Source organism: Myotis daubentonii, chromosome 2 (assembly GCF_963259705.1).
Source record: "Myotis daubentonii chromosome 2, mMyoDau2.1, whole genome shotgun sequence".
In the NCBI taxonomy this organism is placed as follows: Eukaryota; Metazoa; Chordata; class Mammalia; order Chiroptera; family Vespertilionidae; genus Myotis; species Myotis daubentonii.
This window is the reverse complement of record NC_081841.1, coordinates 177,068,209-177,086,679: the sequence shown is the minus strand read 5'-3', so window position 1 is coordinate 177,086,679 and position 18,471 is coordinate 177,068,209. Positions and strand designations below refer to the sequence as shown.

Sequence of the window (18,471 nt, the reverse complement as noted above, 5' to 3'; positions counted from 1 at the left end):
ATAAACAATATCTTCTTTAATCCTCATGACACTCCCTAGAGATGGTGTTAGTAACCCACTCTACAGCTGAAAAATCCGGAGCTCTTGGGTATTTTAAGTAACCAGCCAAAGGTCAGAAATCTCAGTAAGTGACAAAGTCAGAATTCACAAAGAGCGCAGAGTCAGAGTCTGTGGATGCTGAGGCGTGTGTCCTCTCTTATACCTTGAGCCACCCACTCCCTCCCTTCTCCTCCCATTTTAGAGACATTGTGTACGGCTGCCACAATGATTAGTGATGTCATACAAAACCTACAAGTAATTCGCACTGTGTTGCTTTTGGGGGGAAAGGAATGGATAGCAGAAGTAAAGATTAACAAGTATCAAAATAATACAACAGAAATGACACAGTCTCTATTAAAAATATATCAAGTCTAACTTTAATTGCTTATATTTTTCACATGTAGCAGTGTTAATATTTAATTAACATGAAATTAAGATATCTACAGTTAAGATATATAAGGGGTGTCCCAAAAATGTATACATATGCTTTAATAAAAGCAGTGTTTATTAAAATATGTTTCATTTTCTAACAGCCTAAGTGCCCATCAGTAGATGAATGGATTAGAAAACTGTGGTACATCTACACGATGGAATACTATGCTGCTCTAAAAAGGAAGGAACTCTTACCATTTGCAACGTCATGGATGGAACTGGAGAGCATTATGCTAAGTGAAATAAGCCAGTCAATAAAGGAAAAATACCACATGATCTCACTCATTCATGGACAATAGAGACCATTATAAACTTTTGAACAATAATAGATACAGAGGCAGAGCTGCCTCAAACAGATTGTCAAACTGCAGCGGGAAGGCCGGAGAGGGTTGGGGGGCAGGAGGTAGGGGGGTAAGAGATCAACTAAAGGACTTGTATGCATGCATATAAGCATAACCAATGGACATAAGACACTGGGGGATAGGGGAGGCTAGGGGACTGTCTAGGGCGGGGGGATAAAATGGATACATATGTAATACCCTTTGTAATACTTTAAGCAATAAAAAAAAAATAAAAATAAAAAAAATAAAAAGTGAAAAAAATAAAAAAAATAAAATATGTTTCATTTTCAAAATTGACCTAGCAGCTGTTAAAATGTGTATACATTTTTGGGACACCCTGTATACATATCTTGTACATATATACATTTTGATATCTTATATATCATGTATGTGTATGTATATATATATAGTATTATTTTGATTGCTCTATCTATCTATCTGGAGAGAGACAGTTTTGACAACACAACTCTAGGGATTTTAAAATGTAGATTCAAAATATTTGACATGACCACCATAAAAAAAGTGGAGTCTAATTCCTGTCCCCTTGTATTGGGCTGATTACTATGACTTGGTTCTGGTCAATAAAATGTGATACCATCTACTTTCTAAGGCTTGTTAGAAATGTAAGGCCTCTGCCTGGCCCTCTCTTGTAACCCTCACCCCAGAGCCAGTCACCATGTTGCAAGGAAACTCGGGCCATATGTATGACTCATCTCAACAGCTCCAATCAAGCTCCCAGCCAGCCGCAGACATCAGCCCCCAGATCTGTGAGTGAGTGAGCCTGGTAGCTCCCTGGCCTCCTGCTGTCCCAGCTGAATCACACTGAGTGAAGCAAAGTCCAGCTCTCTGTGTGAGCCTTGCTCAAATCGCATATTCATGAACAAAATAGACATTGTTGTTGTTTTAGGTTAGGCAGTATATTAGTTTGCTGATAAGTATAACTACTTTTGCCATGCGTTGCCATAAATAATACCACACACTGGGAGGCTAAACAACAGAAATTTCTATCCTCATAGTTCCAGAGGCTAGATAGAAGTTCAATGTCAAGTTGTCATCAGGTTGATTTCATTCTGAGGCCTCTTTGGCCCCATCTTGTCATACACATTCTGAGGTACTGTGGGGTTGGGCTTAACATATGAAGTTTGGGGGGACACTATTCAGCTCATCGCAGTAAGTATTTGGGTAGCTAGTCATGCAGGGATATGTAATTAGAGTAATAATCATACTATTTTATAGTAAAAGCTAGCCAAACGTGTGTTCTCCAGTATATTTATATAGGAAATAACTTAATGTCACTAGGGCACAAGATTATTGCTTTCGTAAAAATAGTAGGAATATGTGTAGCAGGAGCAGATGTCTTGGTAAACAAAACCACAGTGAGGCGGATAATGAGAGCCTTCAGTTATTGAGACATGTCTATGACCCAAACTATTCACTAGTCAACAATTTTCAACCTTTATCATCTCATGACACACAAACTAATAACTAAATTTCTGTGGCACACCAAAAAATATTGTATTATATTTTTTGCTAATCTGACAAAACATAGGTGTAATTTTCATTCATTTACACAGAAAAGTTATTACTGTGCTGGCTGTTGTTATTATTTTTTTTTTTTTTGACAACCTAAGGGAAAAGAGGTCAGTGCCCCTGAGTAAACAGTCAGGCATTGCATGTTTAAAACATTTTTGCAGTACACCTGTTGAAAATCGCTATACTAACTGCTTGGCACACAAAATCCCATTTAATATTTACAATATAAAAAGAAAGTATTATTGTTGGTTTATATTCAGGGCCACTGAGGCTATATCTGAGGAGGGAAGGAAGAAGAGAAAGTAAAGACCGTGGTGGTCTAGAACTTTAGAAGGTCACGGATGCCTCAGTCGGAAGGCAGGTATGGATTCAGACCCTGGCTCTTTCAAACGCTAGCTTTTTCATCTTCGGGAACATCATGTAAGTGACTTGCCCGAGGTCACCCAGGTAAAGCTGAGCTCAGATTAAAAATTCTATCTACTGCCTTAGGGTACTGTTACTTCCGCTGTCATTGTTCTCTTTAAAAAAAATCCTTTTAAAATCAGCTGTAGAGGATTCCAAGCAAAATTTGTTTGTTGACTTACCTCCTTTACTCCTCTATTGTACTGAAAAATTACAAAACCTTATCGCCCATTGGAAGGAATCAGAAAACACTCCTGAGTTAAGACACATGCTAGGGAAATTACTAAATCACCCTTTAAAATTGCCCGCTATGGGAAACATTTAGATGCGGGAGATTTCCCTGGGTGTATGTTAAGTGCCTAAGAAATCACAGGGAGGTGAGACCCAGGCATGAATTCCTAGGTTACTGTGATGCAATCTTAAATCCTTCAAATGCAATTTGGCTTTAACAATACAAATGTATTATCTAATAGTTCTGGAGGTAAAAGTATGAAATGGATCTCATTAGGCTAAAATCAAGGTGTCAGAAGGGCTTCATTCGTCTTGGGTATCTAGGGGGTGGGGGTGGGAATCCTTTGTCTTTCCTGATCCAATTAAGACAACTAAGAATCATTTGTATTTCTGGAAAAACAGTTGACAGTAGCTCAAATGAAAGATATTATTAGATCTTTGTTCTGTATCATATGGCCGGCTCCTTGTACTATCATGTTACCAGGGAATTTTGCTTTTCATTCTCCCAGTCTCAGCAGTGACAGCCTCACAGGTGGTAGATGGACCCTGTCAGACAGGAACTCACCACTGTCGATGAAACTGGACAGGTTGGTAGTGCTGTGAACACATACCACTTCGCTGTGCACTATCTCAGCATGAGGGATCATTTTCTCAGAAGTCATCTAAGCTTTACACTGATGTGACCATGTCTCCCTTTGGAGTTAAATTGGAGCATAAGTCAATCAATCGGCAAAGTATAGTAATGTGTGCAAACCTTTCCCACCCAAGACTGTATAGAGAAAGGGACTTGAAGCTGACAGTATGCCATATTCAAGGGCTAATCACTTTCAGTGTGTTTTTGCTGCATCACTCAGTTATATGGGTGTATCAAAAGGAGCTGAATTTTCTACAGTCTTGTATCCTGACTAAAAGTTACGTTTTCAAATGTTGCACGAGGACGACACAACATAAGGAATAAGCATTTCCCAACTTCCCCTCCTCCTTCCTGCAACCAACAGTATCTATGAGAGAGGAAGATTTGTATTGAGTGTTTCTGCTGTCAGCCAGGGCAGGTAGCACAAAGATATTCAGAAGAGGGTCCAGTTAGGTTAAAATCCTACATGCATACATTTGCTTTATCTTGATTTGGTGTGCCTGCTTGCCTCACAAACAATATTCAGACTATGTAAAATATCCTTCAATGACGTATAAGTGAGATGAATACCTCTAGGAAGTACCATATATTTGCCTAAGACTTTATTTTTCAGTTTAGTAGTAGGACAGAGGGAGGGAGGCAGGGAGGGAGGGAGAGAGGGAAAGAGAGAGAGAGAGGGAGAGAGAGAGAGAGAAAGAGAGAGAAATGCTGTAACCAAAGTTAACTCCTTCCTTATCTCATAAGTATTCAATCAAAGTTAGGATGTCACTGATGAGAAGAATAACATGCCAACATGAATTTCTGTATGAAAATTGCAGATTTAATTGAAGTGATCCTCAAAGACAAGTTATTTATTTTATGATTTTACTTATTTTATTATGATAATTACTAGGGGCCCGGTGCACGAAATTCGTGCACTGGGTGTGTGTGGGGGGGGGGGAGTGTCCCTCAGCCCAGCCTGCCCCCTCTCACATACTGGGAGCCCTCAGGCGTTGACCCCCATCACCCTCCGATCGCCTGATCGGCCCCTTGCCCAGGCCTGACGCCTCCGCCAGAGGTGTCAGGCTTGGACAGGGGACCCCCATCTCCCCCCGATCACTGGCTCTGGCCCCCGCCCAGGCCTGAGGCCTCTGGCCCAGGAATCATGCCTGGGCAGGGGACCCCCATCTCCCTCTGATCACTTGCTCCACCCCCCGCCCAAGCCTGACGCCTCTGACCCAGGCTTCAGGCCTGGGCAAGGGGACCATCATATCCCCCCAATCCCCAGCTCAGCCCCCCGCCCAGGCCTAACGCCTCTGGCCTAGGCGTCCGGCCCGGGCAGCGGGGACCTGCAGTGGCAGCGGGGGGCGCCACGATCGTGGGCTTCGCTTTAGGCCCAGGCAAGGGACCCCTAGCTCCTGGGACTGCCAGCTTCCACGTGCCCAGCTCCCATCGCTGGCTCCACCCCTACTTCCTGCTATCACTGGCCAGGGCGGAAAAGGTGCCTGATTCTCCGATCATGGCTGGGGGGCAGGGCAAAGGCGGCCCCAGGGCCGCCTTTGCCCTGCCCCCCAGCTCTTAGCTCCCCCCTGGGTTTCCGATCACTGTCAGTGGCAGGGGGCTTCTTCCTGCTTTCCCTTTCGCCTCCCTGCATTGGGCCTACATATGCAAATTAGCCGCCATCTTGTTGGCAGTTAACTGCCAATCTTAGTTGTCAGTTAATTTGCATATAGCCCTGATTAGCCAATGAAAATGGTATCGCCGTATGCCAATTACCATTTTTCTCTTTTATTAGTGTAGATTACAATAATTATTTACTTAATAGAAACAAGCATAGGAAAATGTGGGTATGCAGGCAGGAATCTCAAAATGTATAATACAGGCTATTGTATCGTAGGGTCTAAAATTAAGTATTCAAGTGTGCCAAGAACACAAGTAACACAACTGAAAGACAAAGGAGAAGAGTTTCAATGGAGAACAAAAGCTGGTACATCAAGTCATTGTCCGTGAGTATGAAAAATGGGCACTACGAGGAAGAAGCAACATGGTCTAATAAAAAAAATCATGCCCTAAACTTTAACCATTTCTGAAGACTTGCTCAAATGTGTACACATTTTCATTTGATCCTGCTTTTCAGAAAATCCACAGAAGCTTTGGATAAACATTCTCCAGGGTAATGCCAGGACTTCACGCTGAGTCTCATGTTCCTAATATGAACTGGAGAGGCATGAAAAAATGCTGTTTCATCTCTGAGTAAATTCTGATTCCTTATATAATTCCTTGGATCTATAAAGGCCTAAGAGCTTGGTCTAACAATAAGGCTTGAATCCCATCGCAGTTCATTCGAAAGTAAAACCTAAGACTGAAAGAGGTTCATTATTTAGGCTTCAATGATGTAGTTCCCACAAATGTACCACGTAAGTTGTGGTGCTGGGTGGCAGGAAGAAAGGAATAGATAAAGTATAATTGTAATCATTGCCAAAAGCTCACAATAGAGTAGGAGAGGTCTAAGGTTACCACACAACAATAATGTAACCCTTAATAGATGAAGACTTGATTCCTTCTACTAGAAACCTCAACTTTATTGAGATATATGTTTCAGTCATTTCCTGCCTCAACCACCAGCCCTGGGCAAGCACTGCTCTGCCTTCTGTTAGCATAGATAAACATTTTTTTTCCTTTTTCTTTTTTTCAGAATTTCAAGGAAAGGGAAAATCATGCAGCAGTCACTCCGCATTTCTGGACACTTTGGCTCAGCAAAATACCTTTGAGATTCATCTATGTCAATTCACCCATCAGTATTTTGTTTCTTTTTCCTGCTGAGTAGTATTCCTTTGCATGGCTTCACCACGATCATTTACCCATTCTCCTACTGATGAACAGATGGATTAATTCCAGTTTTTGGCTGAAAAGAGCATGGCTTTTAAGATGGCATATAGATGCTCTCTTTTTTTAGAAGAATGTCACAGTGAACCATCCCATCATTTATCTGCTTTTCAACGTTTGCTAGGCCCACTGCTCTTTGGTCTTGGACACATTTGGCTTTTGATTCCAGCTCCAAGAACTCTACGGCTTGCTCACCCAGTGCCCTTCAGCTTTGACTCACACCCTCTCTCTCTGCATGGCTCTCATCCAATTTTGATCTATGCTTTTGGGTTCAACTCAAATCATGTGAGCCCAGAGAATCCCATCTATGTTAATTGACCTATAATAATATCCCAACCCAGGCACCATGAGTTGAAGGTTTGAGGGTAACAGTGAGCACTGCACAGGCCAATTCTCTCAAGTTACCTATCAGCTCTTCCTTTACCATAGATTTCCAACGTTAATGGAACTCTGCCTTTGAATTACTCTTCTCTCCCACAGGCAATCAAAACGTGGCATTAGTCGAGAAGAAAATTGCAATGCAGGAGAGATGAAGAGATATCTTTACATCATCTTCTTTGATGGGAGAAGAAAAAAGTGTGGGATTCAGTATGGGTCTGCAAAACTGCCTGCATAATGAGGGTGTCATAGGGTGGCAGTTTCTAGGCTATACCTTCTGGTTGAAGGGTCCTCCTCACAGATGAAAGAAAGGTTACAACCTCTGGTTTTAAGCTAAATCCTTCCATCAGATCCACAATGGAGATATCTGGAAAGCCGCTTAAATGAAGCTGTCTGTGTGCAGAGCAGGAGTGATAATCCTTGGAATCCTTTGGTGTTTCATGCTCTCCATCATTATTGGCATGTCGGACCTGACTGCATGGAAATGAGCTGAACCTCAGCAAAAGGATCTTAAAGTAGGTCAAACATTTATCATTGCAATAGACAGAGAACTTGCGTTTTATTTGGCCATTTTTTTTCTGAGACAGTAAGTTCCATTGAACTTGAAGTGACCCATGATTATAATAGCCATTTTGTCTCCCAACTGGGGAGGAGGAGGATTTGGGGACAGTACAGTTACTGCCTTTTCTAAGGGTCTCAAAGGAACTTTTAGAAACCATATGCTCTCAAACACCTCCCTGAATGACTTTTAGTTTTGCTTGGTGTCGCCCACCACAATCCAATTATGATGCAGTGTCCATTCATTAACACACTTAATGCTCTAAACCCTTTTAAAAGTATAAAGCCTATTTCTAAGTGCATTCTGAAATCGATATTTTTATCATCTTTACATAGAATTTGGGTAACTTGAATCAAAAGTTCCTACATGGCAGGATCCATCTCTGTGTATCAATTGCCATCCACTAAACACAGGATTTGGTCCCTGAGCGCCTACTGTGAGGTGGTGAGTGTTCTGTGATTAGAACAGATTATAGAGGTCACATTACAGCTCTAGTTCTTGCCAGCTTTGTGACCTCAGGCAACTCGGCCTCATTGTACCTTGTGTTTACCATTTGTAAAATGAGTATGATAATAATAATGATGATGATGATAATAACAATACTAATAGTAATAAGTATCTTTAAAGGATATTATGCAAATAAAGTAACAAATGCCTGGCACAGAAAAAGTGCTCAATAAGTATCAGATATTATTGCTCCCCTGTTAGCTCCTCTGGAGTCTGAAGGAATGGGTGTAAGGCTAGATCTCCTTCCAGAAGACACATTCAATATAGTTGAGGAGCAGGGTGGGAAGGTTACATATAAATAAAGCAAAGAGAGTACCAAGCAACAGTGGACCCTACCAGTATTTTGCACTGATGTAAGGCAAGCTTGAAGGATGTGTCACATACTCACAGGCAGCATCAGGTGCAGTGCTAATTGTGCAGAACAATCATTTAGTGCAAGAGCAGTAAGAGCAGTGCTGGGTTTGCCTGGGAGGAGTGGCCAGAGGAGGGGGGAGGGCAGCAGAGCTTCACAGAAGGCAAGCTATCATCTTGTGCTTCACCAGTACACAATCACAGACAATGGAATACCCTAATCTTAATTCAGCTATTATGTTATTCAAATATAATTTAAATATCAATTCAAAAATTAATTCATTCATTGTTATGTATATACATTTTTCTTCACCACGCTAAGTATTTGCTACTGCAGCTAATTTGAAACTAGGAAAGATTAGAGTACATCCAAAATTCACAAGGAAAAAACAAATGAGAGCACTCTGCTCATTTGGCTGAGGAAATGTGATTTTAAGAGTGCTCCATACAGCCTGGCCAGTGACACCCAGGGGTCATAGGTTTTATTCCTAATCAGGGCAATTGATCCCCAGTAGGGGGTGTGCAGGAGATAGCCGATTGATGTTTCTCTCATCAATGTTTCTATCCCTCTATCCTTCTCCCTTCTTCTAAAATAAATAAAAAAAACATATTTAAAACTAAAAAGAATGCACCATACAAAGGCAAGATGGAATTGCATTTTAGAAACAGGAGAGTTGTATTTTAAGGCTTATTTTTACTACCATTGACTTTATCTTTTATTTTTCCAATGCAAAGATCATTTCCTAACACATTCCTGAGTGAATCCAGGAAACTACTTCTTTCTCTGCAACACAAATGAGCATCACATTGAGTGGATCTCCATGTAATAAAGTCCTCTGGAAATCTGAGAATGATCAGAGACCCCAGTGCCATTAATTGACTAAACTGTACCCAGTACTGAAATCACACAGAAGGTCATAAATACCATGGGGAGTGCTATTTACATGAGAGTAAACTACAAAAATGTAAGGGTGGCAATAGATCAGTTATATTTATTACTGTCCAGTGTGCATCACTACTTTAGCTGCACCAAACAGAAGATTTTTATCCACCATAAACCCAGCATAACCAGAAGATCATCTCCATTAACATGTAAAATGGAGAATATGCTTAAAGAATATTAAAAGTCTAAAAAAAAAATCATAAGGCCTTTGGTTGATTGTAGCATAAGAATACTTTCTTTGGATTTAACAAATTGCTAACAAACATGATGATTATTTCATTTTCTACTTCTGAATAATCTACAGCAGAGATTGGTAAACTTTAACTGTAAAGCGACAGTAAATATTTGCAGCTTTTTGGGCTGAGTGGTCCCTGTGGCAACTAATCAACTTTAAAAAAGATAAATCTTTTCTATTTGGTTGTCCCTAGTCTGTCTTGCAGCTTTTGGTCTTTGTTTTTACAGAAGATATTACATCACCTTGATTAAAATAAACAAGGAAACATCAACATTAGAGAGTACCTAGTCTTGTATCTATACCTTCTTAACTATAATCAAACCGTATGCAAGGATTCACTTCTTGAGCCAGGAACAGCGTTAGTTGAAAAAGCCACAACCCCTTTCCTTCTGTATCTTAAAAGATGCTATCCAAAGAACCTCTCTAACCAGAGAAAGAAAAAAAAATAGATAAAACACTAAATTTTGGGAGGCTATAAACTTCTTAGGGTTAGAAAGTGGGGAAATAAACAAATAGAATATACTACACGGGAACAGAAGGGACTCATAAATGTCAATGGGGTATTACTCTGGAAGGTTTGTGATTGGATTTGCCTCTTTATATACAGTGGCAAGTAAACTCACTTGTCCAATATATTTTGGCTTATACTATTTTCTTTATAGCCACTATCTCCTATGTGTTGGGGGCAGTGTATATATGGTTCCCAGGGATGCAGACTAGGGCAGGATTTTATCGTCAGAATTGAGATTTTGAATCGGATGAATCCTTTCTGGGGCAAATGCTCCACAAACTCCTGCCCCCCCTCCTTCTTTGCAGTTTGCTTTGGGACTCAACTTCCTGCCTTATCAGGGGCAGTACTTTGAAGGAGTTTCCATGTTGGTCAGTCCCCTGCATAGACCCCCTAAACATCAACTCATGGAGCAATGAGCAGTGGCAATGTCTCACCCTCAGAGGAGAGGCCATTCTCAGGCTTGCTGATTTCCCCCAGAAGGCAGCTACACTTTCCTGTGAGTGGCAACAAGTCTATGAAGCTGTCCTAAATGCTTTAGAAATGCCATTTAGCTGGTACTGTGGGAGAGAACTGGAGAAAAATTCAACAGTGATGCAATTACATTTGTTTTTCATTCAATCTTGGTGAACTTCCTAGGCACTGGAGCACATTGCTTTTACTGTGCTGTCATTTCTGAAAACCAAATTGCACAAAAACTGTTATAATTACCCAAGAGAACTTCTAAATGGGTTCAGTGTCATTCCATGAATAACAACACTGACACAGGCTTCATGGTGTCCCAGCCACTTGCATGCTCTGAGAAGCAAGCATGACACCCTGGGATTTTAGATCACCTTCTATACCCCCTTGGTTTTATAGAAAATTGAAATAAGGCAGAAAGGATGATGTAACTTTCCCAGGAGAGATGTCAGAGTGTGATATTTCAGAGTAAGGAAGGGACTGATTCTAAACCAGTGCTCTTTCACCATTTCGCAGTGGTTCTCTACTTTGTGCTCATGTACCAATCTATAATAATAAAAGTATAAAATGCAAATTGACCGAAGAGCAGAATGACCATCTGGATGATATTCTGGATGACCACGCTATAACACTCACTGGCACCAGGTGGCCAGTGCACATCATAGCGAGCGGTTGAGCAGCCTTAGCATATCATTAGCATATTAAGCTTTGATTGGTTGTTCAGTTTTTCTGCCATTCAGTCTATTTGCATACTACCCTTTTATTATATAGGATATGATGACCTCTGATAATTTAAATAAATTTCTATTTGAACTTTCTATTTTCCTATCTTGCTTTGCATATCTTTCAAAGAGCCTGAAAATGTGCTAAATCTTTTAGTTTGTTTTCTGCAGAAATATAGAAAACTTCAAATTCCAAAAAATAAAAATAAAAAATCTGTCTTAATATCACTTGCCCATGCTGACAAAGCTACATTTTATTATTATCCTCTAAAGGAGCTAACACCTGATCAAATTATTTTGGATAGCATCAGCACAAATCTTAATCTATTAGAGTCCACAATGGGTTGACACAGGTGACTATAACTAAATCTTTTGCAACAGCTCTGATATTTTTATGGTTTCTGTCTCCCACAGAGTGCTTCTTTCAATTTGTTGCTTTATTTCCACATGAAACCTCACTTTGATTCTCTCCTGCTGCTTAAGAGTAAATTCCCTGATGTGTTTGCAATGTATTGTGATCTATTTTCCCTTTTCCAATAAAGATGAATTTTACAGCCCCTATCATAGTGACCAATGTGAAAAAAGACTTCAGAGTGATATTAATGATGAGCAAATAGCATTGCTGACAGTTGGTACTAAGTAAATGATATGTGACTGTAATTGTTTATTGTCCCACCATTTTAATTTAGGAAATGATGAACAAGAATTTACAATAAGGGATAGTTACAATGAGAAAAGGTAATTGCTGTGATTTTTCTACTTTTATCAAATACACAAAAAAGTTTATTTTGCCGAATTTATTTATTCTTTTCTAAAATAGTGACACAGTCCTAACCAGTCTGGCTCAGTGGATAGAGCATCGGCCTGCGGACTCAAGGGTCCTGGGTTCGATTCTGGTCAAGGGCATGTACCTTGGTTGCGGGCACATCCCCAGTGGGGAGTGTACAGGAGGCAGCTGATCGATGTTTCTCTCTCATCGATGTTTCTAACTTTCTGTCCCTCTTCCTTCCTCTCTATAAAAAATCAATAATATATATTTTTTAAAATAGTGACACAATGACCCTGGAATGGAGGTTACCTAAACATGTATGAAGATGGCCTATGACTAGATCAAGGCTCACAATCCAGATCAGCCTCACTTCTCCAAGCTACTTGTTCCTTGTATTTTGTGCTACACACCATTTCACACCTTTGTCCTTCACAGTCCCATCTGCGTGGAATAAACTTCTTCACATCACCCTCCTGTAAAATTCATCTTCATCTGTGCAAAATTAGTCCAAAATCAGTACATCAAGGTTCTTTCCACATATGCTCACCAACTATCCCTTTCACTCCCTGGGGTGAGCTGTGCAAACACCCTTGTGATGTGCTTTACTCATTTCCCTGTAGCTCCCTCATTTGCTTACATTCCTATGTCTCTTAGTATGTAATTTTTATAGCAAGGATGAATGCCTTCTGAATCTTTGATTCACTTTGCCTATCACAGAACTTGAGATAAGTTTTAGGTACTCAATTAACATTTAATTTTAATGTCTGGAGGATTTAAAAAAATTGGACATGCTTCCTTGTCTTCAGCACAGGTTGGGAGCTAGATCCTTCGACCAGTGCTTATATTCTTTGACCAAGTCATATCCATCTGAGAAACAGATCTGATTGGGATTCATATTGGTGGGAAGATAAATTATTCAGACAATTTAAAAAGAGACTATTCTAGTGAAAATAGGTTTCATTTCTGTGGTGATGGCCTGGAGAGGGGGCAGAAATGGGGAGGAAAGGGTCAATGGGGTTGGGGGTAAGGGGAAAATCTATAATATTTTCAACAACAAAGATAAAAATATAGGTTTTTATTGTAAATATATGTAAATAACAAAAAATGAGACAAATAATGCATTATCAAGCAGAATACATTATTAATGGGTTAGTTCATAATTAATGGATATGAACACTATAGTTTACAATTAAAGTACATTATTTCATGCTTATATAGATGATTCTTAAAAATTGGAAAATGTCATAGCTAAGTAAAACTACTCTTTTTTAAAAGTATATTTTATTGATTTTTTACAGAGAGGAAAGGAGAGTGATAGAGAGCCAGAAATATCGATGAGAGAGAAACATCAGTCAGCTGCCTCCTGCATGCCCTCCACTGGGGATGTGCCTGCAACCAAGGTACATGCCCTTGACCGGAATCGAACCCGGGACCCTTGAGTCTGCAGACTGACACTCTATCCACTGAGCCAAACCGGTTCTGGATAAAACTACTCTTTTAACTATTGATAATTTACATATTAAATAGGTAAGTTAAGGAATACCTTAACTTGGGCCTTCTGTGGAATACCAATGAAATTTAAACAATATAATTCAAATCAAAGTATGTATAGTCATTCTGTACAAGGATAGCAGGAATTTTGTACTTGAAGAACTAAAAGCATATGTAAATTATTTTTCTCAAGCCCAGCCAGGGTGGGTCAGTGGTTGAGCATCAACCCATGAACCAAGAGGTCACTGGTTGGTTTTCCAGTCAGGGCACATGCCCTGGTTGTGAGCTTTATCCCCAGTAGGGGGCAGGCAGGAGGCAGCCAATCAATATTTCTCATCTATGTTTCTTTTTTTAATATATTTTATTGATTTTTTTACAGAGAGGAAAGGAGAGGGATAGAGAGTTAGAAACATCAGTGAGAGAGAAACATTGATCAGCTGCCTCCTACACACCCCTGACTGGGGATGTGCCCGCAACCAAGGACATTCCCTTGACCGGAATCAAACCTGGGACCCTTCAGTCCGCAGGCCGATGCTATATCCATTGAGCCAAACCAGTTAGGGCTAATCTATGTTTCTATCTCTCCCTCTCTCTAAAAAAAATAAAAATAAAATCAATCAATAAAAACACATTTAAAACAAAAGGAAGATAAACAATGCAATAAAAAAAAATGGGCAAAGGACCTAAATAGACACTTTTCGAAAGAGGACATACAGAAAGCCAAGAGACATATACAAACATGCTCAAAGTCACTAATCATCTGAGAGATGCAAATCAAAATGACAATGGAGTACCATCTCACACCTGTCAGAATGGCTATCATCAACAAATCAACAAACGAAAAGTGCTGGCGAGGATGCGGAGAAAAAGGAACCCTCCCTAACTGCTGGTGCGAATGCAGACTGGTGCAGCCACTATGGAAGACAGTATGGAGTTTCCTCAAAAAATTAAAAATGGAACTCCCATTTGCCCTGTGATCCCACTTCTAGGAATATATCCCCAGAAACTAGAAACACCAATAAGGAAGAATATATGCACCCCTATGTTCATAGCAGCACAATTTGCCATAGCTAAGATTTGGAAACAGCCTAAGTGCCCATCAGCAGATGAGTGGATTAGAAAACTGTGGTACATCTACACAATGGAATACTACACTGCTATAAAAAAGAAGGAATTCTTACTATTTGCAACAGCATGGATGGAACTGGAGAGTAGTATGCTAAGTGAAATAAGCCAGTCAGTGAAAAATAAATACCACATGATCTCACTCATTTGTGGAATATAATGAAGAACATAAACTGATGAACAAAAATAGATAGAGAGGCAAAGAAGCACTGAATAGACTGTCAAACTACAGTGGGAAGACAGGTGGGGGGGGGGGGTAAGAGATCAACCAAAGGACTTGTATGCATGCATATAAGCATAACCAATGGACACCAGACACTGGGGTGGGGGGGGGGGTGAGGGCATGTGCTGGGGTTTAGGGGAGCGGGGAGGTCAATGGGACAAAAAGGAGACATATGTACTACTATTTGTAATGCTTTAAACAATAAAATAAAATTTTAAAAAATAAGATAAAATGTCAACTGATAAAAAAACACATTTAAATTTTTTTTCTCAAAATAATAAGGTTTAATGTTATTCCTGAATAAATCAGACTACTACTGTGAAATGAAAAGAATATCTTTTTTTTGTTTTTTGTTTTCCAATAGGAGGTACCTTGTAGCCATAAACTGGGAATTAGAACTTTCCAAATAAAAAATGGGTTTCAGGAGAAGATTATTATTGCTCACAAAACTGTTCACTCAGTTTTTATGAAGAAATAATTAAAAAGGATTTGAATATCCTTAGGGAAATTTCTGTAGGGTCTCTGTAGTTTTAATGAATTGTGTTTAATCAATTCATTGATTATGCTGAGCAATCAAATTATGATACTTTGGAAGAGTTATGAGTGTGTTCCTCTTTGTTTTCTTTGTTTTATGGTTGTAATCAGATTCACGACATGAAGTGTCATTAATCACGTATAATAATGATAGTCCCAATCATGATTTATGGAAATGACTAAAGCAATTCTGACATCTGACAATAGTTATAGTCATTGTAGCTTGTCCCTAGGAACATGTTATCATGTTTCATTAACTTCAATATTTTGTGAGTTTCAATAATGTTCACCTAAGTACATACATATTTTCATATCACAAGACAATAATAATTTGAACTTGGGAAAATAAAATTATTATAAATAGTGTGTTTACTTTTCCTTCTGTAGATTCAGTAAAACAAAAAATCAGAAAATAGATGATCATGTTTCATTGGATGTAATGTATTCACAGCACATTGGAATGTATCAGACTTAAGGAGTCTGAATTTGATCAGCTATGCTACTTTACAGAGATAAAAATATTGTCACAATGTAAGCTAAAGGAATTCGCACAGGGAAAGAAAACGGATTGTGTACATGTATTAATATAGTAAAATTTAAAAAAATTTACCATTGACTTATGTCAAAGAAAGGTTTTACGAGTAAAAATATAGTAATTATGTTATTTTATAGAAAAGTCTAATAGAAAGTTATTCTGAATATAAAATATTTGATGAAAGACTAAGATTTTGCAAGATTTACTCAGTGAATCGGGTATAAACTTTAACCTCTACAGAGTTTCTGAATGGAAATAAAATTTGTAGTAGATATTACTAAAATGAAAATGAACTGATTATTTTACCTTACTTATAAAATGTAATCTTTCCTTTACCATAGTGATGGTAAGACTGCACACATCAACACCATGTTATAGGAAGAAAAAATTACATATAGGCAAGTGCACAGAAAAGCAAATAAGATGTCATGTAACCTACTAGAATTATACTCCGGAAGACTTATTTTTAAAAATCATTCAATCTATTTAAATAGTTTATTCTTGGACCATGTTTTGGGTTCCAGATTATACTTATTTTCCTTAATAATTACAAACTCAGAAGAGGGAATCGATAATACAAACAGAACATTGTTCATAATGCTGTTTCTGTATTTCTCCAAAAGTGTTAGCAATTATCTTTTATCCTGGACTTTAAATAAGTTCTTGAGCTCCTTTAAATTGTTATTTATATTAGCTACATAACAAAAAAAAATATGAAATACTAATATAAGGAATATAAGTTATTAAACCAAAGTAAACCTTAATAGTAAGCACAAAAGCAGTTCTCTTCTGTGAATGCCACTAGCCAATCAGCAAGAGGGAGAAATATCCATGTAGGTTGGAAGATGGATTGCAGTCATTCCAAAGATCCAACAGAGAAGAAATATAATTTTGAAGTCAACACTCGGGGAACAATAAAGGTGCAAGTAACAGAAGCACAGTCTGTTCTCATGTACAATCAATAATAAAACAATGTGTACAAGAACTGAGTTTGTGAAAAAGAAATCTTCTCTTGCCAGTGGTTTTCAATTATTAATTGGACAGGTAAAGAGACTGATGAATAAGAAAGTTTTTACCTTTAACTTCATCCCGCAGACTCTGCTTTAGAAAGAACTGCTGGCATTTATTTTAGAAATATTGGACCATGACTTATTAAATCTGAAAATTTCCAGGCAAAATCGTGAAAATATCTCAGAAGACTCATTTGGGCTTTATTGTCTAGAACAAAAATATCTTACTATGCTTTGAATGGTGTTTAAAGAAAAGAACAGAGTGTAATGTCTACTGAACTTTATTTTGTTTTATTATTATTTTTTAAAATAATATATATTGTATTTATTTCAGAGAGGAAGGGAGAGGGAGGGAGAGAGAGAAACATCGATGATGAGAGAGAATCATTGATGAGCTACCTCCTGCATGCCCCCTACTGGGCATTTACACTGACAGGAATCAAACTGTGACCTTCCGGTTCATAGGTTGATGGTTAATCACTGAGCCACACCAGCAGGGCTCAACTTTATTTTTTTAAAGACCAAATTCTTTTATAAAATGATGGCTCCTCATTGTTATTTAACTTAGTAGGTTAGGACATGAGTTAAAACGGCAGTTGGGATTCAGTTCTCAAGTCTAAAAAGTACTGCACACACACTTAAACACTAGAAACGAACAAAAAACCAGGTGACTTCCATGTGTTTCCCTTTGCAGATGTCTATTGCAGTGAATCAGGAGGCCAGGGTACAAATAAGGAAAGCCTATTCCTCAAAGCAGATATAGTTAGGATCAGCATATTCAGAATATAGAAAATTACAGTTATTTACATTGCTATTACTTCGGTGTGTTTTTATAGTTGACTACTTTGGAGTATATTTTGTTTGTTCCAGTTGTACATGTCTTTCATATCATCTAATAATTTTCATTATATAAATCCACTTTTGTTCACCACCTTTCTCATATTTCTGTCATGCAACTATCCTCCATCCCCATTTCTCATCACCCCCCACTCTGCGGATGAGATAACTCGGAAAATTTCACCAGGTAAGAAGTGGCAGAGGAATGGTATTCCCTACTCACTCTGCTCCACACATGAAAGCCAATTGACCATGTGGTTTGATATACTAAAACCACCTGAATATTGATCTGGCAAACTGGAGAGAAAATATAAACATCATGCTGTTATAAACTTTATTATGCAATTAAATTTTAAAATCCATTCTTCCAAATTAGCAAAAGAGTGTGCCAATCTTCCTGAGATATATTTGAAAAGTTATCTAAATGGGAAATTTTGCATTAAAAAAGAAAAATATTTTCATAAGAATATTTACTTTCCTTTACTCCAGTGAGCCTGATATTTATTCCTAAACACCCCCAGCTGACTTAGTTTATGACCATTTTTCAGCCTAACTTCCTCCCTGACTGGTAGATGGCACTGTGCCCTCTAACAAGATGTTACGCTATTTTTTCTAGGACACATGTGCCAATCAAGTACATCCATTATTTCTGGCAGGGCATCCATTATTTCTGGCAGTAATACCCATTAACACCAAAAACATCTTGAGTGCCCAAATAAAAATTATGAATTATGGGAGAAAATATAACATTGTAGATGTAGGTGCCAAACACACAAGACTAATTCTAGGTGGCCCATGGAAACTC

The 18,471-nt window shown here is 38.6% G+C and overlaps 1 protein-coding gene across 1 annotated transcript in view; it reads right to left on the bottom strand.

The window, feature by feature from the left end:
- The window catches only part of GPC6 (glypican 6), a 1,130,094-nt gene that overhangs the window by 534,496 nt on the left and 577,127 nt on the right, over positions 1-18,471 (bottom strand). The window lies entirely within an intron of this gene.